The sequence below is a fragment of the Rhinoraja longicauda genome, chromosome 22, assembly GCF_053455715.1.
Source record: "Rhinoraja longicauda isolate Sanriku21f chromosome 22, sRhiLon1.1, whole genome shotgun sequence".
NCBI lineage: Eukaryota > Metazoa > Chordata > Chondrichthyes > Rajiformes > Arhynchobatidae > Rhinoraja > Rhinoraja longicauda.
In genome coordinates this window covers 13,640,185-13,666,481 of record NC_135974.1, presented here as the reverse complement: position 1 = coordinate 13,666,481, position 26,297 = coordinate 13,640,185, and the positions used below count along the sequence as shown (strand labels likewise).

General features: G+C 45.5%; 1 protein-coding gene across 1 annotated transcript in view; it reads left to right on the top strand.

Moving 5' to 3' along the window:
- The window catches only part of LOC144604643 (protein phosphatase 1 regulatory inhibitor subunit 16B-like), a 135,485-nt gene that overhangs the window by 51,829 nt on the left and 57,359 nt on the right, over positions 1–26,297 (top strand). The gene's annotated exons all lie outside the window — the stretch shown is intronic.

Genomic DNA, 26,297 nt, shown 5'->3' with positions numbered 1-26,297 from the left:
CCAGACTACAGGTGCTGTCTGTATCGAGTTTGTACGTTCTCCCTGTGACAGTTTGGGGTTTTCTCCGGATGCTCCGGTTTCCTCCCACACTCCAAAGACGTGCAGGTTTGTAGGTTAATTGGCTTTGGTAAAATTGTAAATTGTCCCCATTGTGTAGGGTGGTGCTAGTGCACACAGTGATCGCTGGTCGGCACAGATTCAGTGGGCTGAGGGGCCTGTTTCCACGCTGTATCTCTAAAGCCTAAAGTAAAGTCTAAAGGTGGCACACCCACATCCTACATGCCTTCTCAGGTGAGATGTTTCACAGTGGGATTTCAATGAAAGCCGGGGGTGTGGTCTATGACGTGCTGGAGAGTATCCATTTCATTGACATCAGACCGGGAGGTAATTATCACATTGCTGTATCTGTTTACAAATCGGCTACTACGGTATTTCCTTCATTGCTTCACTTTAACAAATACTCCCAATGCCTATAAATCTCTTTTGGACATTCTGATAGAAACTTGTCCAATATTTATTTTTCAGTATAATCCGCCGGCAGCAGAACAAACGTCATGTATGGGCGTCACAGTGGCACAGTGGGAGAATTGCTGACTCACAGAACAGAGACCAGGGCCTGACTCTGGGCACTGTCTGCGCAGAGTTTGCACATTCTTCCTGTGACCGCGTGGGTTTTCTCCGGGTGCTCCGATTTCCTTCCACATTCCAGGGACGTGCAGGTTTGTAGGTTAATTGGCTTCTATAAATTGTCCCTAGTGCGTAGGATAGAATGAGTGTGAGAGTGATTGGTCGATATGGAGTCGGTGGGCTGAAGAGCCTGTTTCGACGTTGTATCTCTAATCTAAACTAAACTAAACTAAACTAAAAATGCAATAGACAATAGACAATAGGTGCAGGAGGAGGCCATTCGGCCCTTCGAGCCAGCACCGCCATTCAATGTGATCATGGCTGATCATTATCAATCAGTACCCCGTTCCTGCCTTCTCCCCATACCCCCTGACTCCGCTATCCTTAAGAGCTCTATCCAGCTCTCTCTTGAATGCATTCAGAGAATTGGCCTCCACTGCCTTCTGAGGCAGAGAATTCCACAGATTCGCAACTCTCTGACTGAAAAAGTTTTTCCTCATCTCAGTTCGAAATGGCCTACCCCTTATTCTTAAACTGTGACCCCTTGTTCTGGACTCCCCCAACATTGGGAACATGAAACTACAGTGCTTGCAATCTGAATTAACAAGTGGGGGTGGGGGTGGGTGTCGACTTGGGGGGTGGTTGGTGAGAGATGGCCCTTGTATTTGTATTTCACACCATTCTAAGCAGGAACAAAACGTGTATAAAGATATCAATTTAAAACAAAAGTAAGCCAACAAAAGTAAGAACCAGATGCTGGTTTACAAAAGAAGAGAGCAGCACAGTGGTGCTGTGGTAGGGCTGCTACTTCACAGTGCCAGAGACATGAATTCAATCCTGACCTCTGGTGCTGTCTGTGTGGAGTTTGCACATTCTCCCTGTGACCACGTAGATTGCCTCCGGGTGTTTCGGTTTCCTCCCACATCCCAAAGAGGTGGATGTTTGAAGGCTGATAGCTCTCCATAATTGGCTCTAACATGTGGGGAGTGGATGCGAAAGTGGGGATAACATAGAACCAGTGTAGACACAAAATGCTGGGGTAACTCAGCGGGTCAGGCAGCATCTCGGGAGAGAAGGAATGGGTGACGTTTCGGGACGAAACGTCACCCATTCCTTCTCTCCCGAGATGCTGCCTGACCCGCTGAGTTACCCCAGCATTTTGTGTCTACCTTCAATTTAAACCAGCGTTTGCAGTTTTTTTCCCGACACGTAGAACTAGTGCAAATGGGCGATCAAAGGTGGACGTGACCTTGGCAGGTCGAAGGCTGCAACAATCAATTCAATTCAATTTTGTTTTGCAAATCAAAGCATTGATAGAAGCCGCAGATAATATCAGATATTATATTTAAAGAGTGCGAGATTAAATCCTGCAGGAGCCTGAAGGGTCCTTTCCAGCTTTGAATATTGATTGGCGATTGCTTCAGTAATCACAAGCCTTTCTGTCAAAGTCTTGTGCGAAATCTTGAGATTTATGATTCAGAAATGGAGTGTTGTGACGGCCAAGGTTGTTTTTTGGTCTGACCTTGTGATCTTTTTGTTATAAGGCTGTTGCTAGATGCCATGTGGGCATTATATTTACAATAGAGTACACACAGTGAGGGAAGAAGGATTAAATATAATGCTGCGCAAATGAAATTTGATAATTTATTTGCAATTTAAGTTTTGGAGGTTGGGTTAAATTTTTAGCTTAAATCTAGGGAAAATATGACATTTACCAATGGCATAATTAATGCTCATTTAAAGACTGCCTTGCATTTGCCTGTATGAAGGGTAGCAGTTATGCCTGCTATGTATTGTATACTTAATTTTATTCCACTGAAATTAAACTGGAGATGATTGCAAATTTTGTTTCCCCCCAGGGTTCAGTTGCTAACAGAGACATGCCACAATAATAATTGCATCCTGTCTTACAACTAACCGCTTTGGTAATTACTGCAATTGACTGCGCAAGGAAGTTGAGACTTTACTTTTCAATTTACTGCTGGAGGTAGCTCGGGAACCAAACTAGAGGGGCTGATCTGGGCTTTATCCTTTGAAGGAGAGACCGTCATGGATGTGTTTTGAGAACATTTCTTAAGGGATCTAACAGATTTAGAATCAATCCCACTGTTGTGAAAAGATAAGTTTAGATGTGGGGAGGCTTTCATTGAATGAAATGCTTGCATGGACTGGATGAAGCAAATAGAATCATAGAGATGGGCCATTCAGCCCTTCACATCCATGCTAACCATCAACCACCCTTTGGCACTAATCCTAGATTCATCCCATTTTTTACTCTACCCACCATTTCCATCAATTTCCCCCAGTTCCTAGCACACCCTACACACTCGGAGCAATTTACAATGGCCAATTAACCTCCCAACCTGCATGTCTGGGGGCCAGAGGACATGGGTTTATTGTGAGAGGAGAAAGATTTGAGAGGAGCCTGAGGAGTAACTCTTTTACATAAAGGGCAGTGGGTGTATGGAACGAGTGTCGGAGGAGGTAGTTGAGGCAGGTATTATCGTAATGGTTAAGAAATATTTAGACAGGTAGATTTATTCACAAAATGCTGGAGTAACTCAGCAGGTCAGGCAGCATCTCGGGAGAGAAGGAATGGGTGACGTTTCGGGTCGAGACCCTTCTTTAGACAGGTACATGGATAGGACAGTTGTAGAGGGACATGGGACAAATGCAGGCAGGTGGAACTAGTGTGGAAGGGACATGTTGGTCGGTGTGGGCAAGTTGGGCCGAAGGGCCTGTTTCCACGTTGTATCACTCTAGACTCTATGTGGGAGGAAGCGTGAGAACCTGGAGGAAACTCAGGAAGCCACAGGGAGAATGTACGAACATCACACAGTCAGAACGGCCTGCTTCCGTACATAAATCTATGAATGATCAGAGGTTTTAACACGGTGCTGTGATTTGGCGGGAGAAGGAGGGAAGATCCTCAGCCACATTCCTGCCCTTTCCCTAAACTCATTATTCTCTTTTATGTCTGGCGATCCATCTCATTCTAAAACGTATCCAGTCCCTTGGCTTCTATGACCTGTGGGGAAAAAAATCTACCGGTTTACCACTGTCTGAATGAAAACATTTCCCCTTGTCTCAGTCCAATTAATATTATGACACTCCTAACTGTCTAAGCCCATATTCCAAGATGGTGGTCCTTGGTTCTAGACCCCAACCAGTGGAAATATGATTCCTGCATCTTCCATCAGAACTTTGTACCTTTCCATTGAAATATCCTCCCCCTTTTCAATTCTCCAGTGACAATACAGACCTAGACAAGTAACGCAGTTCCCCATGATGGGACACAAAGTGCTGTAGTAACTCAATGGGTCAAGCAACCTCTCTGGAGAACTTTGACAGGTGACGTTTCGGGTCGGGTCCCTTCTCTAACTGATGGTTCCCGACCCAAAACCTCACCTGCCTGTGCTCTTCAGAAATGCTGTTTGACCCATTGAGTTACTCCAGTACTTTGTGTCCTTTAGTGTAACCCAGCACCTGCGGTTCTTTGTTTCTAGGTCTCAAGGCTAATTTGGGCGTCAATAAAGACTATGTTGCTTGTACATTTCTGATAAACCCTGATCGTCTTGTGGTTCACTATCCTTGAGTTCCGTGTTTCTACAAGCATTTCCCCATTCTGATGGAATATTATTGACTTTAACTCCCCTTTTACAGATGCGGCCTGCCTTGCTGACTAATTATAAAATGTTGTGCTTTTTTTGAGATTTCCAGCATTCAATGTGTTTTAGTTTCACCTTGCCTATGTTTGTTAGGGCTTCTATTCACTCCTATTGACTCCTTTTATTACTGAAGAACATTTCAGTTCTTCTTTCGAACCTAAACAAAGACCCACCCTCTCCTGTGAACCCCCTCACAAATGTTTTTCTGCTCCACTCCTTTCAGCTTTGAGTTTGAGCCGTATTTGGCAGTAAGTTATGCCAAGAACTTTGATAAATAAAACAAGGTACCCTCAGAGACTCTATTATCTTTCCAGTGCTCATAAACTGTTGAGCCATCATCCCTAGAATTTAGTCAATCTGCAGGATGTCCAGTGATAATTATGCTGCTATCTTGACTAAACAAATAAACAAATTAACTTTTCTTCCACAATGTCACCGAGAAAGCAAGACACAAAGTGCTGGAGTGACTCAGTGGGTCAGGCAGCATCTCTGCAGAACACGGATTGGTGGCGTTTCGGGTCTGAAGAAGGGTCCTGAACCGAAACACCACTTATCCACGTTCACCAGAGATGCTGCCTGACCCGCTGAGTTACTCCAGCACTTGATGTCCTTTTGCGTAAACCAGCATTTGCAGTTCCTTGTTTTCTGAGTCTCAAGGCTAATTTTGGAAAGTCACGAATGATCATTTTGCTTGTGTGTTGCTGATAAACATTCATTGTCTTGTGGTCCACTATCCTCAAGAGGAACTGAGAAACCCACCAACATTCCTTCGACGGGACCTCCCAAAGCCACATTCTCTACAACTCTGGAGTAAACGGGCAGCAAGTGCTATATTTGGGTCACCACAACATTTCCCCTTTATGTTGCACACCAACCAGGTTTTAACTAGAATGCCCCACTTCTATATTAATGCTGGTCTTTAGACTAGATTTTAGAGATACAGTGCAGAAACAGGCCCTCTGGCCCACCGAGTCTGTGCCAACACGTGATCACCCCTTACACTACCACTATCGTACTAGGGACAATTATCAATTTTATCGAAGCCAATTAACCTCCAAACCTGTACATCCCTGGAGTGTGGGAGGAAACCGGAGCACCCGGAGAAAACCCACGCGATCACAGGGAGAACATACAAACGCCATACAGACAGCGCCCATAGTCAAGATCGAACCTCTGAAGTCTCTGGCACTGTAAGGCTACGGTCAAAATCTCAAACTCCCTCCCTAACATTACAATGGAAATACTTTATTAATGACTGCAGCAATTCAAGAGGCTTGGCAGATAATAGATTGACGCAGGTGAGGAGAGTTTTTTGATAGGCGGTGGTCGAGTGAACAGAGAAAGGAAATGGCTTTAGTCTCCATTAAATGACAAGCCATAGGTTACCCAATACTGCCACTTTAGACTGTGGTCCTCCCCCACAGAGCCTTGGCGTTGGCCGCACCGAGCTTCAGTGCGTCCCTCAGCACGTACTCCTGCAGTCTGGAGCGGGCCAGTGGGCAACATTCCCCGATGGGCATCTCGCTCTGCTGGGAGGTCAACAAGCTTTAGGCGTGGTCTGTCTTTCAAAAGGAATGTCCTTCATCGAGTTGATGTTCTTCAGGCAGCACTTGCAGATTGAAGACGCTATTTTAGATAACATCTCTTCTGGGCTCTTAATCTAGGAAAGCTTTTCATTTTCTATCTATTGGCAGTATTCCCACCTTAAGTTTATAGAGTGGGCATGAAGACAGACAGTCTGAATAGTTTAATTTAGTTTAGTTTTGTCACGTACTGTACACTGAGGTACAGTGAAAAGCTTTTTGTTGCGTGCTATCCAGGTAACGAAAAGACTACACATGATCACAATCAAACCGTCGACAGTATACAGATACAGGATAAAGGATATACCATTTAGTGCAAGATAAAGTCCGATTTAAAGTTAGTTCAAAGGTGTCCAATGAGGGGATGGGAGGTCGGGGCTGCTCTCTAGCTGGTGAGGGGAGGGCTCAATTGCCTGATAACAGCTGGGAGGAAACTGTCCCTGAACTTGGAGGTTTGCGTTTTCTTTCAAGTATCTAGTTTAGTTTGCTTTATTGTCACGTGTACCGAGGTACAGTGAAAAGCTTTTTGTTGCGCTCAGATTGTCACAGGTCTTCTCTGGTCTGTATTAGCTTGCTGTGAGTTCTCTGCTTTGATCCTTGTTGCATAGATACATAGACAATAGGTGCAGGAGTAGGCCATTCGACCCTTTGAGCCAGCACCGCCATTCAATGTGATCATGGCTGATCATCCATAATCAGTACCCCGTTCCTGCCTTCTCCCCATATCCCTTGATTCCACTAGCCCTTAGAGCTCTATCTAACTCTCCATCTAGAGCTCTATCTAACTCTCTTGAGAATGCATCTGGTGAATTGGCCTCCACTTCTGAGGCAGAGAATTCCACAAATTCACAACTCTCTGTGTGAAAAGGTTTTTCCTCATCTAAATTCTACATGGCCTACCCCTTATTCTTAAACTGTGGCCCCAGATTCTGGACTCCCCCAACATCGGGAACATGTTTCCTGCATCTAGCGTGTCTAATCCCTTAATAATTTTATATGTTTCTATAAATTCCCTACTCGTCCTTCTAAATTCCAGTGCATACAAGCCCAGTCGCTCTATTCTTTCATCATATGTCAGTCCCACCATCCTGGGAATTAACCTCGTGAACCTACGCTGCACTCCCTCAATAGCAAAAATGTCCTTCCTCAAATTAGGAGACCATAACTGCACACAATACTCCAGGTGTGGTCTCACCAGGGCCCTGTACAACTGCAGAAGGACCTCTTTGCTCCTATACTCAACTCCTCTCGTTATGAAGGCCAACATGCCATTAGCTTTCTTCACTGCCTGCTGCACCTGCATGCTAACATTCAGTGACTGATGTACAAGGACACCCAGGTCTCGTTGTACTTCCCCTTTTCCTAACCTGACACCATTCAGATAATAATCTGCCTTCCTGTTCTTGCCACCAAAGTGGATAACCTCATATTTGTCCACATTATATTGCATCTGACATGCATCTGCCCACTCACCCAACCTGTCCAAGTCACCCTGCATCCTCATAGCATCCTCTTCACAGTTCACACTGCCACCCAGCTTTGTGTCATCTGCAAATTTGCTAATGTTACTTTTAATTCCTTCATCTAAATCAATAATGTATATTGTAAATAGCTGCGGTCCCAGCACCGAGCCTTGCAGCACCCCACTCATCACTGCCTGCCATTCTGAAAGGGACCAGTTAATCCCTACTCTTTGTTTTCTGTCTGCCAACCAATTTTCTGTCCATGTCAATACCCTACCCCCAATACTATGTGCTCTAATGTTGCCCACTAATCTCCTGTGTGGGACCTTATCAAAGGCTTTCTGAAAGTCCAGGTGCACTACATCCACTGGCTCTCCCTTGTCCATTCTCCTTGTTACATCCTCAAAAAATTCCGGAAGATTTGTCAAGCATGATTTCCCCATTATAAATCCCTGCTGACTTGGACCAATCCTGTTACTGCTATCCAAGTGCGCCACTATTACATCTTTAATAATCGACTCCAGCAACTTCCCCACCACTGATGTCAGGCTAACTGATCTATAATTCCCTGCTTTCTCTCTCCCTCCTTTCTTAAAAAGTGGGATAACATGAGCTACCCTCCAATGTGGTGCAGTGATCACTGTTTCAAGTGCAAGTGTGGCTTTCAGGTGAAATCCTGGCCAACCTTGTTGTTGGGGGGCTTACTGTGAAAAGTACCCAGCAACTTTGACCATGAGGGAGAAGCACAGTGAGAGGGGGTCACAAGCATTGCATTAAGCAAAGCAAAACCATCAGCATTGATCTGACTCTTTCAAAGCTCTTCAGTCCTAGTTTTGGATCTTAGGCTTGGAACATTTTTTATAAAGGACTCATTTATCTATTGTGTTCACCTTTTATCATCCACTAGACCAAGTGGACCCATTGGGCCCAAACCTCTCCTGTATTGGTGGAGCATCCACTCCTCCCCCTCCCCTATCCCACCCCTCCCCCCCTCCCCTTTCCCCCCTACCCCTCCCCTCTGTCCCTCCCCCCTACTCCTCCCCCCTTCCCCCCCACTCCACCACCCTCAACCCCCTCTTATCCTCCCTCCTCCCCCTCCCTCCCCCCCCCTCCTCCCTCCCCTTTCCCTCCCTAGGAGATAGATTTAAACTTTAAAATGTGAATAACTTAAAAAATATAACACCGATTTCAATGAAACTTCTTCCATTAGCACCAGAGGGATGGTGGTGAATAAGGTGGGCCAAAATTGTCACGCTATCGTGCACCGTTTTGGCTGTAGTTCAGGAACAAACAAACAAACAAACAAACAAGAGTTTTTGTATATAGATGGCTTATAGTTTAAAACAGAGTCACATGTGCAGTATGGGAAACCAGACAGCGTGGAAAGTTTGTGAATCTTACATTCAACTTCACCTGTTCCTCATCACCTCTACAGTTTTCCATGTTATTTTTGTGGGCTGAGAATTGAAGTTCCAAACGCAGAATCAGGCCCTTCAGCCCAACTGTCCCATTCTGACCAAGTTGCCAACCTGAACTAGTTTCATTTGCCTGCATTTAGTCCATTTTCCGCCAAAGTTTTCCTACCATGTACCTGTCCAAGTGTCTTTTAAACATTATAATTGTACCAGCTACTACCACTGGGAACTCATTCCATATACCCACCCACCCTCTGTGTGATAAATCGCCTCCCTTTAAATCGTTCCCTCGTCTCTTAAATCTATGCCCTCTAGTTTTGGACTAGCTCACCCTGTGAAGAACTCTGATCATTCACCTCATCTATGACCCCCCCCCCCCCTCCCCCCTGGTTTTATATGCCTCCATAATGCTAATGTAATTCATGCTGATATATATCTGCTTTAGTGAATAAGATGGTGTATTGTTCACAGTAGATAAGACCATTATAAGCTTAAGAGACCATTCATTTCACAGAAACCATAGAGCCAGAAGTAATGCTCCATCATGGAATTGTGACTTGTGGAGGATAATACTGTATATTCATCTTATCACTCATCTGGAACTAATAACCCTGCTTGCCCCAGTGCAGAAGACATTCTTCTAAGCTATCCCCGTGTAATTGGTAGATTCAAGAACATTTACAACACAGAGGGTGTGGCACGGTGGCGCAGTGGTAGAGCTGCTGCCTCACAGTCCCAGAGACCAGGGTTCGATCCTGACTACGGGTCCTGTCTGTGGAGTTTGTACGTTCTCCCTGTGACTGTGTGAGTTTCCTCTGAGTACTCTGGTTTCTTCCCACATTCCAAAGACCTGAAGGTTTGTAGGTTAATTGGCCCTCTGTAAATTGTCCTAGTGTCCAGGACATAGAACTAGTCTATGGGTGATCGATGGCCAGCGTAGACTCAGTGGGCCGAAGGGCCTGTTTCCACGCTGTGTCTCTGAACTAAACTAAATTGAAGACATTTATTCAGTCCACAATCTCATCTCCGAATCTCATCTCCTGTACTTCTAGTGCCCATCCGGGTAATCTTTAGACATGATGAATGTTTCCATCTTCAGTCCTTTCAGGCACTGAGTTCTGGACTCCACTACAATACTTCAATGGCTCCCTGGAACATTTCCACCAACTCCTTAAATCTGTAACTCCTAACATTTGATTTATTTTGCAAAGAGAAATGGGTCTTCCTTGTCCACCGTTTATAATTCAAACACTCTGGCACTGGCAGCATCCTCAGAGGATATCGCTTTTGCACGATCTGAAGTTCTTGCACTTCTTTCCTGCCATATGGTGACTGGAAATGTACCCAGTACTTTAGTTCGTGCGCAATCAGCTTGGCACAGTGGCACAGCTCGAGACACTGCCTCAGAAGGGTTCAATTCTGACCTTGGGTGCAGTCTGTTTGAGGAGTTGTTCTCCCTGTGACTGCTTGCATTTCCTCCGGGTGATCCGGCTTCCTACCACATCCCAAAGGCGTGCGGGTTTGTCGGTTATTTGGCCTTTATCAATTGCCTCGAGTGTGTAGGGACTAGACTATATCTTGCATTTAACATTATTCCCTTATCCTGAATCTGTACACTGTGGACAGCCTGATTGTAATCATGCACAGCCTTTCACTGACCGGATAGCACGCAACAAAAAAGCTTTCATTGTACCTCGGTACATGTGACAATAGACTAAACTAAACTAAACTGGGGAGTGGATGCGGAAGTGGGATAACATAGAACAAGTGTGAATGGGAGATCAATGGTCGGCATGGACTCGGTGGGCTGAAGGGCCTGTTTCCATGCTGTATCTCTAAACTTAAACAACCAGCGTTTTATACAAACCTACTCTGAGAATCGTCCTGGTCTTGCATTGATGTTATCTCAATATTCTGACACCTATCAAGAACCTTGATGAAGCATCGTCTATTTTTCTTTTACGTCAGATAGCCAGAATGTCTTGTTGAGAGATGTCTGGCCAACAATGTGCCATGTGGTGCTCAAGTAATTGCCTGGGCAGAGCGTAGCGATATTTTTGCTGGAAGCAAGACAAATTCTTAATTGCTTTTTGAAATTGTATATGTAGGGACAGTCTGAAAGGTTTGAAATGTTGTCCAATTAATTGCTTCTTCTAAAGCATATTAATGTACTGAGCAGTTCTCGCTATGACATATCGTAGTGACTTTGGAGAGCCTCAACCAGGATTAATGATGCTAAATACCCTGAAGCACTTACTACCATTATAATCAAATCCATTCACAGGTCATTAGAAATGTACAATACTGCAAAATAACCTAGAAGCAAGGAACTATAGATGCTGGTTTATAGCAGAGGACACAAGGTGCTGGAGTAACTCAACGGGCCAGGCAGCGTCTCTGGAGAACATGGCCAGGTGACATTTCGAGTCAAGACCCTGCTTCAGACCCTGCAAAATAACCTTGCCCATCGTAGTAAATTTCCCAAAAATATAACTTTCATTTTTATTCCATTCTCCAACTAAAGGAAAAATACTTTGCATGGGGGGGTTGGGAAGAGGTCATGAAATGGTGGCACAGTGACGCAGCTGGTGGAGCTACTGCCTCACAGCACCAGAGACCTGGGTTAAATCCTTGCCTCAGGCGCTGTCTGTGAGACGTTTGCAGGTTCTCCCTGTGACTGTGCGGGTTTCCCCCCACAGCTCAAAGACGTGCAGGTATGTAGGTTAATTGGCGTCTGTAAATTGGCCCGAGTGTGTCAGGAGTGGATGTGAAAGTGGGATAATATAGAGCTGGTGTGAATGGGTGATCAGTGGTCAGGCTGGACTAGCACTATCCTACACACGAGGGACAATTTACAATTTTTACCGAAGCCAGTTAACCTGAAGAAGGGTCTCGACCCGAAACGTCACCCATTCCTTCTCTCCCGAGATGCTGCCTGACCTGCTGAGTTACTCCAGCATTTTGTGAATAAACCTACAAACCTATACGTTTTTGGCGTGTGGGAGGAAACCGGAGCAGCTGGCGAAAACCCACGTGGTGATGGGGAAAATGTGGTTTAGTTCAATGATACAGCATGGAAAAAGGCTCTTCGGCCCACTGAGTCCGTGCCAACCAACCATCATGCGTACAGAAGCTCCATCCTGCACACTAAGGACAATTTGCAGAAGCCAATTAACCTACAAACCTGCACGTCTTTGGAGTGTGGGAGGAAACCGGAGCTGCTGGAGAAAACCCACGTGGTCACAGGGCGAACGTGCAAACTCCGTGGAGACAGTACCCATAGATCAGGATCAAGCCCGGGTTTCTAGCGCTGTAAGGCAGCAACTCTATCGTTGCACTACCATGCAAGGCACTTGAACCTTATCAGCCGAAGCTGAAACATTGTCCAGAGGTGGACACAGACTAATTCATGTAGCGGAAGGAACTGCAGATGCTGGTTTACACCAAAGATGGAAGATAGACCCTTCTCGACCCGCAAGTCACACATTCCTTCTCTGTGGAGAAAACAATTATACTCAACAATCCTAATCAATCATTGAAAAATATTTTCCCAACCTCCTATTTGTTCAGGAGGAAGCAAACTTAAATTATTCGGGTTGTAAAACTGATGTTATATTTTCCAAACGCTAGCAGCCAAGTGTGTTAACATAATTACAGACTGGGGAAAGATTAATGTTGACAGACTATTTGCCACCTCTCACTGGCTCAGTAGTGATACAAAATAATTAATAATAAACACCATCTCGAGGTGTGAACAAGCGTCTTTTTGCTGCTTCCTGTATTATTGCAGACTCTTCACTTTCCCCATCCACTATCACAGCACCCACCCCACTCCTCCATGTCCGAGCCATTACATTAAAACAAAAAAAATATGCGACGAATTTGGGCCCCATATTTAGTCTTATTTAGTTTAGAGATACAGCGCGGACTCAGTGGGCCAGCGATCCCCACACGCTAACACTCTCCTACACACACTAGGGACGATTTACAATTTTACTGGAGCCAATCAACCTACAAACCTGTACGTCTTTGGAATGTGGGAGGAAACCAGAGTACTCATGCAGGTCATAGGGAGAATGTAGAAACTCTGTGTAGACCGCATCCATGGTCAGGATCGAACCCGGGTCTCAGGTGCTGTCAGGCAGCAGTTCTACCTCTGCGCCACCGTGCCACCTCCAGGAGGGATGTGCTGACGTTGGAGAGGAGATTTACGAGCATGTTGCCCGGGACGATTGGGTAAACAGATGATGAGCATTTGACGGCTCTGAGCCTGTACTTGCTGGAGTTTAGAAGATGAGGGGTGGGGGGGGATCTCATTGAAACATTGTATAATGAAACGCCAGGATAGTGTATATACGGAGAGGATGTTTCCACTAGTGGGAGAGTCTAGGACCACAGCGCATTGCCTCAGAATAGAAGGACGTACCTTTAGAAAGGAGTTGAGGAAGAATTTATTTAGCCGAGGGTGGTGAATCTGGGTAGTTAATTGCCACAGAGGGCTGGGGAGTCCAAGTCTGGGTAATTTTAAAACAGAGATTGACAGGTACTTGATTAGTAAGGGAGTCAAAGATTATGGGGAGAAGGCAGGACAATGGGGTTGAGAGGGAAAGATAGATCAGTCGTGATTGAATGACGGAGTAGATTCGATGGGCCGAATGACGATTCTGCTCCTACGGCTTATGAACCAATTCTAATCATATTTGGTTTAGTTCAAAGATACAGCATGGAAAAAGGCCTATCGGCCCACTGAATCCGTGTCGACCAACTATCTGCCTCACTGGAGACCCTCGGACTATCTTTAATCGTACTTATCTTGCACTACACATTATTCCCTTTATCATGTATCTGTACACTGTAGATGGGTCGATTGTAATCATATATAGTCTTCCCACCGGGTGGTTAGCTCGCAACAAAAGCTTTTCACTGTACCTCGGTACACGTGACAATAAACTGAACCAAGCCAAGTAAACCTCCATCTCGAAGGGGGACCAATGACCCAACACAGAACAATATTGAAGTCAGGATTTTGCCGGGATGGATCGTTCAACAGTTCAATCCTACACACTGAGGACAATTTACAGAAGCCAATGAACCTACAAACCTGTACGCCTTTGGAGTGTGGGAGGAAACCGGAGCTGTGGGAGAAAAAGAAAAGGGGTCACAGGGAGAACGTGCAAACTCTGCGCAGACAGCACCCATAGTCAGGATCAAGCCCGGGTCTCCGCTCAGTAACACCGCAACTCCACTGCTGTGACACTGTGCCTCCTAGTAGTGATCATGCATTAGCATATTTGCTAATATAACCTTTCCTTGCTTTTGAAATATTTGTTTGCATGGGGATTAAATGATTTGCTCTGAAATATTATAATGAAGAAAAGCCTTCTTGTCCTCGGTTTTAGATCTCTCTCTAATTTATCACTTGAGACCCTGGGTTTTTTAATATGACACTATACACATTTTTTTTCAAGGTAGAATTAGCTGGTGATTTTTTCCTTTGTTTTGCAATCCTTCTGCTATCTCACCTCAACCTACCTCTATAATCTTGTCTCAACATTTCTCTAATCTCAATCAACCCTGCAACCTTTGTGGCTAGTTTATTTGAGATATACAGCGTAGAAACAGGCCCTTCGGCCCACCGAGTCCGCGCCGACCAACAATCACCCATACGGCTGGTTCTATCCTACACACTGAGGACAATTTGCAGAAGTAAACTAAACTGCAAACCTATACGAGTGTTGGAGGAAACCGGAGCACCGGGAAAAAACCCACTCGGTCACAGGGAGAAGGTACAAACTCCGTACAGACAGGACCCCTGGTCCGGATCGAACCCGGGTCTCTGGCGCTGTAAGGCGGCAACTCTACCAGTGCATCTCCATGCAAGGTACTTGAACCTTATCAGCCCAAGCTTAAACATTGTCCAGTCTCAGCTGAGGTGGACACAGACTAATTCATGTAGACTCTGGGGAGAAACCATTTTATACTCAACAATCCTAGTAAATCATTGTCACCAATGCCGCCTTGTTGGATCTATCCACATGCCCACCTCCTCTTCTCGTTGAAGATGCTCCTTAAAACGAGGGAGCTGGAGTAACTCAGCAGGTCAGGCAATTTCTCTGGAGAATGTGGATAGGTGACGTTCTGAATCGTAACCCACTTTATCATGTATCTGTATAATGTGGATGGCTCGATTGTAATTATGCACAGTCTGACTGTATAGCATGCAACAAGAGCTTTTCACTGTACCTCGGTACACGTGACAATAAAATCAATTAAACTCAACTAAACTAAACTAAACTAAACTATCCATGTCCCCCAGCGACGCTACCTGACCTGCTGAGTTGCTTCGCACTGCTGAGTCGCGGGAATCGCTGGTCGGTGCGGACTCGGTGGGCCGAAGGGCCTATTTCCGCCCTGTATCTTTAAAACTAATAAACTAAAAAACTTTGTGTCTTCTCGTGTGAAGTGGCTTGGAAAATGTTGTTACGTTAACGGTGTTGAATAAATACAGGTCTTGTTTGTTGTTGCATGGTTCAGTTTCTAGAGTATAAAGTTTGAATCATTTTTAACCTTTTCATATTCCTTGCCAGAATAGGGAGTTTATTTTATATTCTCACGGGTTAGACTTTAGACTTTAGAGATGCAGCATGGAAATAGGCTCTTCGGCTCACTGAGTCTGTGCTGACCAGCGATCGACTGTACACTAGCATTATCCTACTCACTAGGGACTATTTACAATTAACAGAAGCCAATTAACCTACACTTGCACTCCGTTCCTTCAAGGAGAATCGATCCACCTCACACTCTTCAGACTTTTCTGCACCATTTGCGAAAATGTCATTGAATAATAATGAATGACCAAAAGTGCAGGTTGAAATCCCGCACAGACAGCACCCGAAGTCAGGATCGATCCCAGGCCTCTGCAGCTGGTGCGGCAGCAGCTCTACTGCTACGCCACTGTGCCACCCTATTTCCTGGATGACTTGCTTGTAACGGGACTGGAAGATGTGAAACAGAGGCACGTAACCAAGAAAGTGTAAATCTTGCTCCTGTACTTGGTTAGCTTCTTGCTAGAAAAGCAATCAATAGCTGTTACACTTCCTCACAATGCTCGAGCTTGGGACCTCTTCTTCAGACTTATCGATAATGACAATGAACAGACAATCAGTTTAAGTTACAGATGGTCCTTAATTTCAAACCTTTCACCTCCACTACATCAGAATGCGTTCTGAAAGCTTTGTGCATGTCTGCATGGTCAGCTTGTTGATGCGCCACAGTGGCACAGCGGTAGAGTTGCTGCCTTACAGTGCCAGAGACCCATGTTTGATCCTGACTAAAAGTGCTGTCTGTACGGAGTTTGCACGTTCTTGTGACCGCGTGGGTTTTCCCTGGAAGCTCCGGTTTCCTCCCACATACCACATAGGTTAATTTGGCTTTGGTTAAAAAAATTGTCACTAGTCTGTCGGATAGTGCCAGTGTTCGGGGATCGCTGGTCAGCGCGGACTCGGTGGGCCGAAGGGCCTGTTTCCAAGCTGTATTTCTAAACTAAACTAAACTAAAAAGTGATTATTCTACTGAGAGACTTCATCAAACCATCCAGCCCAATCCTTTTCAAAACATACATAATCCACTTGAATTTAGATTCTAATTAAACCATTTAATCTCCTCAGGTAAAATCTCATCTAAATAATCCCTTATCTCTGCATGAAAAGGCAGCAACATGCTCCATTATAAACTCTGCTGCCATAGTTCCATGCTGACAATGGGAGAAAGTGTGTGATAAGGTTAATAAAGCAGCCATACGCTACAAGTTCATGATTTGTTCATGTAGTGCTTAAGAAAATGAATCTGTATTTTTTCTAGAAACAAGGAACTGCAGATGCTGGTTTACCAAGGAAAGATACAAAGTGCTGGAATAACTCAGTGGGTCAGGAGAACATGGATAGGTGCCGTTTTGGGTCGCAACCAATCTATCAGTCTGAGGAAGGGTCCCGACCTGAAAGGTCACCTATCGATGTTCTCCAGGGATGCTGCCTGTATTCTTTCAAGCAAGTTTCAATCGACGATACGTCCCGGCAAAATCATGGCTTCAATATTGTTCTGTGCTGGGTCCCTCTTCGAGATGGAGGTTTACTTGGCTTGGTTCAGTTTATTGTCACGTGTACCGAGGTACAGTGAAAAGCTTTTGTTGCGTGCTTACCACCCGGCGGGAAGACTATACATGATTACAATCGACCCATCCACAGTGTACAGATACATGATAAAGGGAATAACGTGTAGTGCAAGATAAAGTACGATTAAAGATAGTCCGAGGGTCTCCAGTGAGGCAGATAGTAGCTCAGAACCCCTCTCAAGTTGGTGATAGGGCGGTTCAGTTGCCTGATAACAGCCGAGAAGAAAGTCTGTCCCATAATTCTGGAGGTGTGCGTTTTCAAATTTCTGTACATCTTGCTTGACGGGAGAGGGGAAAAGAGGGAGTGGCTGAGGTGGGACAGGTCTTTGATTTTGCTGGTGGCCTTGCCGAGGCAGCATGAGGTGTAAGATGGAGTCAATGGTAGGGAGGTTGGTTTGCGTGATGGTCTGGGCTGTTTTGGCATAATTTGATGGGAGGAGGGCAGGGTTTCCACTGCTGGATGGTTGGATGTAATAGGTGCTCATGAAGGTGTCTTTCAAGTTCATAAGTTCTAGGAGCAGAATTAGGCCATTCGGCCCATCAAGTCTACTCCACCATTCGATCATGACTGATCAATCTTTCCCTCACAACCCCATTCTCCTGCCTTCGCCCCATAACCCCTGACATCAAGAATCTGTCAATCTCCGCCTTAAAAATATTCATTGACTTGGCCTCCACAGCCATATGTGGAAATTAATTTCACAGATTCACCACCCTCTGAATAAAGAAATTCCTCCTCATTTCCTTTCTAAAGGTACATCCTTTTATTCTGAGGAAGGGTCTCGACCCGAAACGTCACCCATTCCTTCTCTCCTGAGATGCTGCCTGACCTGCTGAGATACTCCAGCATTTTGTGAATAAATACCTTCGATTTGTACCAGCATCTGCAGTTATTTTCTTACTCAGTCTGAAGAAGGGTCTCGACCCGAAACGTTGCCCTTTCCTTCTCTCCTGAGATGCTGCCTGACCCGCTGAGTTACTCCAGCATTTTGTGTCTACCTCCAGAATTATACTTATTGTTGTAACACAGGGTGCAAGGTAACCTAATCTATGCACAGTAAGCTCTCAGAAACACCAATGGACAATAACTGTATTGTCCAGTCTGAAGAAGGGTCTCAACCCGAAACGTCACCCATTCCTTCTCTCCCGAGATGCTGCCTGACCTGCTGAGTTACTCCAGCATTTTGTGAATAAATCGATTTGTACCAGCATCTGCAGTTATTTTCTCATAACTGTATTGTAAATGTTCATGCTGTTGGATGATGGGGGGGGGGGGTTGGGCATGATTCAGGGAACTCTCATCCCTGCTGCTTTGATTGATTGCGACACACAGACCATGGGGCAGCACAGAGGTGCAGCGGTAGAGTTGCTGCCTTACAACGCCAGAGATCCAGGTTCAATCCTGACTATGGGCGCTGACTGTACAGAGTTTGCATATTCTCCCCATGACCACGTGGGATTTCTCTGGCAACCTCTCGGTTTCCTCCCACAATATAAAGATGCGCAGGTTTGTGGGTTAATTGGCTCCTTTAAATTGTCCTCAGTGTGTAGGATTGTGCTGCTGTATGGGTGATCGCTGGCTGGCACAGACTCGGTGGGCCGAAGGGCCTGTTTTCACTTTGTATCTTTAAAAACTAAAACACAGAATGGAAGCAGGCCCTTCGGCTCACCAAGTCCATGCCGACCATGGGTCACTTGTTCACACCAGTTTTATGTTATCCTATTTTCTCATCCGGGCCGTACACATTAGGGGCAATTTTCGGAGCTCAATTAACTTACAACCATGCACGTCTTTGGGATGTGGGAGAAAACCGGAGCACACGCGGTCACTAGGAGAACGTACAAAGTGCACAGTCAGCACCTGAGATCAGGATTGAACCCAGGTCTCTGGCATTGTGAAGCAGCAGCACTACCAGCTGTGCCACTGGAGTAGCTCCCTGGCACCTTTCGACACCGTCTGCAAGGGGAGGCAAGGCCTTGGCTTCACATCTTTGGCCTTGACCCAAAACTTCGACACATCCCTTTTGCCTCCACAGATGCTGCTTGACCCGCTGAGATCTTCCAGCTGATTACTTTTTACTCCAGGTGCCAACATCTGCTGTCTTTTGTTTAGATTTAGAGTTACAGTGTGCAAACAGGCCCACTGAGTCTGTGCCAACCAGTGATCATCCTGTACACTAGTTTTATCCTAAACACAAGGGAATTATATATTTTTTACAGATGCCGATCAACCTACAAATCTGCACATGTTTCTTCATCTAACCTGCTGCAAGGTGGGATCAGAGCATGATTCAGTTTGATTGTAACCCCTCTGGATTGTGCCGTGGAAGCCGAGAAGTGATAACAGTGTAGGATGGAACTGCAGTTGCCGGTTTTTCAACCAAAGATATGCCCAGAATGCTGAAGTAACTCAGCGGGTCAGGCAGCATCTCTGGGGAAAAGGAGGAGGTGACATCGTGGGTCGAGGGTCGAAAACAAATCAGAGGCGGTACCAATGACTCAGGGAAGGTGGAGCCCACAATGGTCCATTGTTGGCTGTGGATGAGGCGATCACGAAGGGATACAAACAGGGAAACAAGCCCGATGATTAGTGTGGGGGAGGGACAGAAAGAGAGAGAATGCAAGGGTTACTTGAAATTAGAGCAATCAATATTCATATCGCTGGGTTGGAATCTGCCCTGATAACAGTAACAGGGCGATGTATCCTTCTAGTAGGAGTAAATTCCTTTTGACGAGGATGATAATTATGACCGGTCTCTAGGGCTTAGCTGACTTTGAGTTATTGAGGAAACCAAATTGACTTAAGGCTGTGAAGAAATGACCCGAAACATCACCCATTCCTTCTCTCCAGAGATGCAGCCTGTCCCGCGGAGTTATTCCAGTTTTTTGTGTCTATCTTTGACTTAAGGCTGTGAAGCTTGTCTGAATTAATTGACCCACTAGCCACAGAGTTGCCTTGTAGAAAATGTAGGAAAGAAGTGCAGATGCTGGTTTAAACCGAAGATAGACACGAAATGGGTGACGTTACCTATTCCTTTTCTCCAGAGATGCTGCCTGACTCACTGACTCCAGCTTTTTGTGTCTATGTAACAACTCTGGCTCCTTACTTGAGCAGGGCAACACTAGTACAGTAGTCTGGCAGAGAGCTTGATTAACCTCTAAGAAGCTTAAAGGAAAATTAAACTACTAATCCAAGATCTACTCTGCGTGATTATGTAATGGCCATGGGAAGACTGGTCAGAATTCATGTCTCGATTCATGTCTCAACATCTCATGTCAGAGATAGATTCTTGATTAGTATGGGTGTCAGGGGTTATGGGGAGAAGGCAGGAGAATGGGGTGAGGAGGGAGAGATAGATCAGCCATGGCAGAGTAGACTTGATGGTCCGAATGGCCTAATTCTGCTCCTATCTCATGATCTTATGACCAACCTTCTTCGCTGTCTACGGGGGTCTGTAAAGTAACTCTTATTTCAGAGACAGGGTCAAAGTTATGTTAACAATAGCAGAAACATGCTGCCTGCTCCTCTCGGTATTATATCTTTAGAAACCAACAAAAGCCTTGCAGGTGAACACAAAATGCTGGAGCAACTCAGCGGGACAGGCAGCATCTTTGGAGAGAAGGATTGGGTGATGTTTCGGGTCAAGACTCTTCTTCAGACCCACAACAGTCCGAAGAAGGGTCTCGACCCTTCTCTGCCTTAGAATTCTCTGCCTCAAAAGGCAGTGGAGGTCAATTCTCTGGATGCTTTCAAGAGAGAGTTAGATAGAGCTCTTAAAGATAGCGGAGTCAGGGGATATGGGGAGAAGGAAGGAACCGGGTTCTGATTGTGGATGATCAGCCACGATCACATTGAATGGCGGTGCTGGCTCGAAGGGCCGTATGGCCTACTCCTGCACCTATTGTCTATTGTCTATTATCATATCATATCATATCATATATATACAGCCGGAAACAGGCCTTTTCGGCCCACCAAGTCCGTGCCGCCCAGCGATCCCCGTACATTAACACTATCCTACACCCACTAGGGACAATTTTTACATTTACCCAGCCAATTAACCTACATACCTGTACGTCTTTGGAGTGTGGGAGGAAACCGAAGATCTCGGAGAAAACCCAAGCAGGTCACGGGGAGAACGTACAAACTCCTTACAGTGCAGCACCCGTAGTCAGGATCGAACCTGAGTCTCCGGCGCTGCATTCGCTGTAAAGCAGCAACTCTACCGCTGCGCTACCGTGTCGACAATTGTCTATTGTCGATTGTCTATTGTCTATTGTCTATTGTCACCCATTCCTCTCTCCAGAGATGCTGCCTATCCTGCTGAGATACTCCAGCATTTTGTGTCTACGGTTTAAACCAGCATCGGCAGTTCATTCCTACACAAAATCCTTGCAGGAGCTGTCTTCTTTTCACATTAGCTTTGCTTAACTAGCATGGTAAAGCAATGCACAGAAGGCAGAACATAGCAAATATGTACACAGCCAATGGATCAAATGGCAGCTTCGTTTAGTTTTTTGTTTAGCTTAGAGATACAGCGTGGAATTTATTGCCAGAGTAGGCTATGGAGGTCAATTCAATGGAGACCGACAGATTCTTGATGAGTATGGGTGTCAGGGGTTATGGGGAGAAGGCAGGAGAATGGGGTTGAGAGGGAAAGATAGATCAGCTGTGAATTGAGTGGCGGAATAGACTTGAAGGGCTGAACAGCCTAATCCTGCTCCTATAACTTGAACTTATGAAACAGGCCCTTCGGCCCACTGAATCCACGCCGGCCAGCAATCGCCCGTACATTAGTTCTATCCTACACACTAGGGACAATTTGCAGAAACTGATTAACCTACAAACTTGCATGTCTTTGGGATGTGGGAGGAAACCGGAAGCACCCAGAGAAAACCCCACATGGTCACAGGAAGAACATGTAAACTCCGTACAGACAGCATCCGTAGTCAGGATTAAACCCAGGCCCCTGGTCGTCTCTAGCCGCAACTCTACCGCTGTGCCACTGTGCCGCCCTCTGGGCTGAGCTCTCCTGCCTGCCACGTCCAGTTGAAAATGGTAGCAGACATTTAGACGTTCATGCCGCTGGGTTGTACGCTGCCCCTGCGAAATATGAAGTTCTGTTCCTCCCATTTGCGTGCGGTCTCACTCTGGCAATGGACTAGGTCCAGGACAGGAAGGCCAGTGTGGGGACGGGGAGGGGAGTTGAAATGGTTGGCAACCGGGACATACAGTAGGCCTTGGCAGACTGAGAGTAAGTGTTCAGCAAAAGGGTCGGCGAGTCTACGTTTGGTCTCGCCGGTTAACAAAGACTGCTTTAAACTCAGACGCCTGGACGTGGAAGCGAGAGACATCCACTCCAAGTCCATTACCCTGCTGGAGGTACGTGTCTGCTGTTCAAAGCTCCTATACCTCCGGCATTAGACATATATGCTTCCTACACCAACATGAGCTCAATTACTGTGGGCAATCATGGATGACCAAGACCAGCATGTTTCCAAGAGAGAATTACAGCTGTGCCCTTTTGATCCTCTCAGTTTAATGAGGAATACTTTGCCAACACTACAACCTTGCATCGGTGACACAGCTGCTGCCAAGTGTAAATGTTCATGTTAACTAATCCAACACACCATTACTTTGTGTCTGCATGTGCATTCGCGTGTGCAAGTGTGCATGTGCATGTAAAATGGGCAGATAATCTCAGCTGTGCCTTCACTCAAGCTGTGATAACACATGTCAATGGAGCGATTATTCAGTTAATGATCAACTCAGACTACAATTCCCGCTGACTATTTATTTGAAAATAGGAACTTTTTTTTTTCTCCCTCTGGTCTCTCCCCAAGTTATTAGTTTAAGATTCCATCTGACTGTCGCAAACATGAAGGGCCTCTCTATACAAAATCATTTGGGTCATCAGCTTTGAAAGTGTTTGTTAAACTGAGAGGCGGCACAGTGGCGCAGCTGGTAGAGCCACTGCCTCACAGCGCCAGAGACCCGGGTTCGAATCTGACCTTGGGAGTTGTCTGTGTGGAATTTGCACGTTCCCCCTGTGACCGAGTGGGTTTCCTCCGGGTGCTCTGGTTTCTTTCCACACGTGTGGGTTTGGTAAGTTAATGGACCCTCTGTAAAGTTGTCACTAGTGTGTAGGGGAGTGGTAAAATCTGACTGGACAACAATATGGAGAGGATAAAGTTGGATTAGATCAGTGTAAATAGGTGATTCATGGACAACAGCAACTGGATGGGCCAAAGGGCCTGTTTCCGTGCTGTATCTCACTATTTAACTGGGAGTTAAAAATAAAATGAAGCCTAAAATAGAAACTAGAAAATAGAAAATGCCGTCAGGAGCAGTTTTATTGTTTCAAGAATTGCACCCCCTTTTGGAAGACATATTGTCGGGATTAAATCTAGCCACAATAGACATTAGAAATAGAGTGCAGAAACAGGCCCTTCGGCCCACCGAGTCTGTGCCAACCAGCGATCACCCAGTAAACCAGCACTATGGACAATTCACAGATGGCAATTGACCAAAAACCTGTCTGTCTTTGGTAAGTGGGAGGAAACTAGAGCACCCGGAGAAAACCCTCGTGGTCACAGGGAGAACATACAAACTTCATAGAGACAGCGCCCTTAGTCAGGATCGAACCCGGGGCTCTGGCATTGTAAGGCAGCATCTCTACTGCTGCGCCACCGTGCCACCCTTGGATGGACTTGCTGAGGTTCAGGTCCATGGCGACCGCAGGATGTGGATGGTGGTGCCTCAGCGATACTAATACCACAGCATGTCATGATTAGGTGGTTACTCTCACTTATCACAGATGCTAAATGTCTGGCACATCTGCAGTGTGAGCATAACTTGCCATTTATCTGGCTATATCTGAACGTTATCAACACTTTGCTAAATGCATCAACTGAATTCTTCATTTGTCAAGGATTTGCCAATGAAATTGAGCATTTGGTGAGCATCAGCAAACTTCCTCTCTTCCTCCTTTTTAGACTTTAGAGATACAGAGTGGAAACAGGCTCTTTGGCCCACCGAGTCCATGCCAACCAGTGATCACCTATACGCTCGTTCAATCCTACATGCTTGGGTCAATTTACAGAAACCAATTAACCTACAAACCTTTTTGTCTTTGGAGTGTGGGAGGAAACCGGAGCACCCGGGGAAAACCCACGCGGTCACAGGGAGAATGTACAATATCTGTACAGACAGCACCCGTAGTCAGGATCGAACCCTGCACTTTGGCACTGCATGGCAGCAACTCTACCGCTGTGCCACTGTGCCGCACCTTTACGTTAATTGTTTCATTATGGGTTTAATTGGTTTGTTTGATGTCATCCACTGGGCACCGAATTAATTCCTTAACTGCCATGTTAGAATATCCAATGTCATTTGCTGGCAACTGAAGTAATTATAAGTATTGGGATGAATTAAGGGTGTGACTGCTAAAAGTTCTGATCGTGCAAGATTGCATTTTTCTCTAATTATCGTTATCATGTTTAAGGTGTTTCCGGTTATTTCAGCAGCTTGGCTCAGCATAGGGACAGCTCATTAGAAACCTCAACTTTGCTGTTCTGAGTATGTCAGAGCAACAGTTTAGTTTAGAGATACATTGTGGAAACTGCCCTTCGGCCCCCGGGTCCACGCCGACCAGCGATCCCTGTTGTTGTTGTTGTTGTTGTTGTTTACAGCGATCCCTGTACACTAGCACTGTCCTACATACGGGGGACAATTTACAATTTTACCGAAGGCAAACCAGAGCACACGGGGAAAACCCACGCGGTCACTGGGTGAGCGTGCAAACTCCATACAGACAGCACCCATAGTCAGGATCGAACCTGGGTCTCTGGCGCAGTAAGGCAGCAACTCGACTGCCGTTAGATGAATTAATTTTGTCTTTCTCTTAAGAAAAGACACAAAATGCTGGAGTAACTCAGCGGGTCAGGCAGCATCAGGCAACAAAAAATAACATGTTACAGTTCGAGATCTTAGACTGAAGCGAATTAAAAATCCCCCCCACCTCAACTTTTAGTCTGAAGAAGGATCCCAACCCGAAACGCCACTTACTCTTTTTCTCCAGAGATGCTGCCTGACCCGCTGAGTTACTCCAGCATTTTGTGTCTATCTTTGGTGTAAACCAGCATCTGCAGTTCCTTCCTACACATTTTGTCTTTCTCTCATCTGGGAGGCTAGGGCCAAATTGGTGCTTTGTTGCGTTTCCAAGTGAGGTTGGATTAAGGCATCATGAGCCCGAGATATGGCCTCTATAGTTCAATGTAACCATTTTCATTGGCTTACAATCAAAGGAATTTGGGATCATGCTCTCCAAAGCTAATATGTATGTGCGATTTCACTATGGGATATGTTCTCCTCTTAAATTTTGTCCATTATGGCACCAGAGACTTGGCTTTGATCCTGACCATGGGTGCTGTCTGTGTGGAGTTTGCACGTTTTCCCCTGACCTTGTGGGTGAGTTTCCTCGCAGTGCCCCATTTTCATCCCGCATCCCAATGACTTGCAGATTGCTTGGTTAAATGTCCTATGTATATCAGTCCTAGCTTGCTGATGAGCTGTGGGATCTGGGGGACATTGATGGGAATGTGGAGAGAAATGGAATTAATGTAAGATTTGTGTAAATGTGTGGTTGATGAACCCAGTGGGCTGAAGGGCCTGTTTCCACGCTGTACACCTATTTGATTCTCTGAGGCCAAGAAGCTAACCAGACCTTTCATTCCCTATGCTATCAAATCAAGTCGGATAATACGATACATGAATACAATGAAGCCAAACACAAGTGCACCAGGTAGAGTCATTGAGTCGTACAGTAGGGAAACAGGCCCTTCGACCCAACGTGCCCACGCCGACCAACATGTCCCATCTACACTCGTCCCACCTGCCACCATTTGGCCCATATCCCTCTAAACCTGTCCTATCCATGTACCTGTCTAAATGTTTCTTAACATAAGATAAGGTGGAGCAAGGGTTCCCAACCTGGGGTAAATCTGGGCTAAATTTCGCCTACCCAGGGGGTAAATTTGTTGACTCTGGATTTGTAGATATTGACTGACTGTGTTTGGTTCTGGTATTCCAGTATCTGTTCATCATTAGTTGTTCAAAAATAAGTGAAATAACATTGTTATGTGCTATTATTATTGTTATTTGAACTTAAAATAATAATGTTAAAAACAGTATTTTAAAATTACCCCTTTGTCGGTCGTTTTATTACAGTGGAAGTGTAAACTCAGATTACTGAACAAAACAGGGTGGGGGTAAATTTACTTTCAAAAAGTTGCATAGGGGTAAACGGGACGAAAAAGGTTGGGAACCCCTGAGGTAGAGCAATGAGTCAAGGTAGAGCCTCTACCTCATAGCG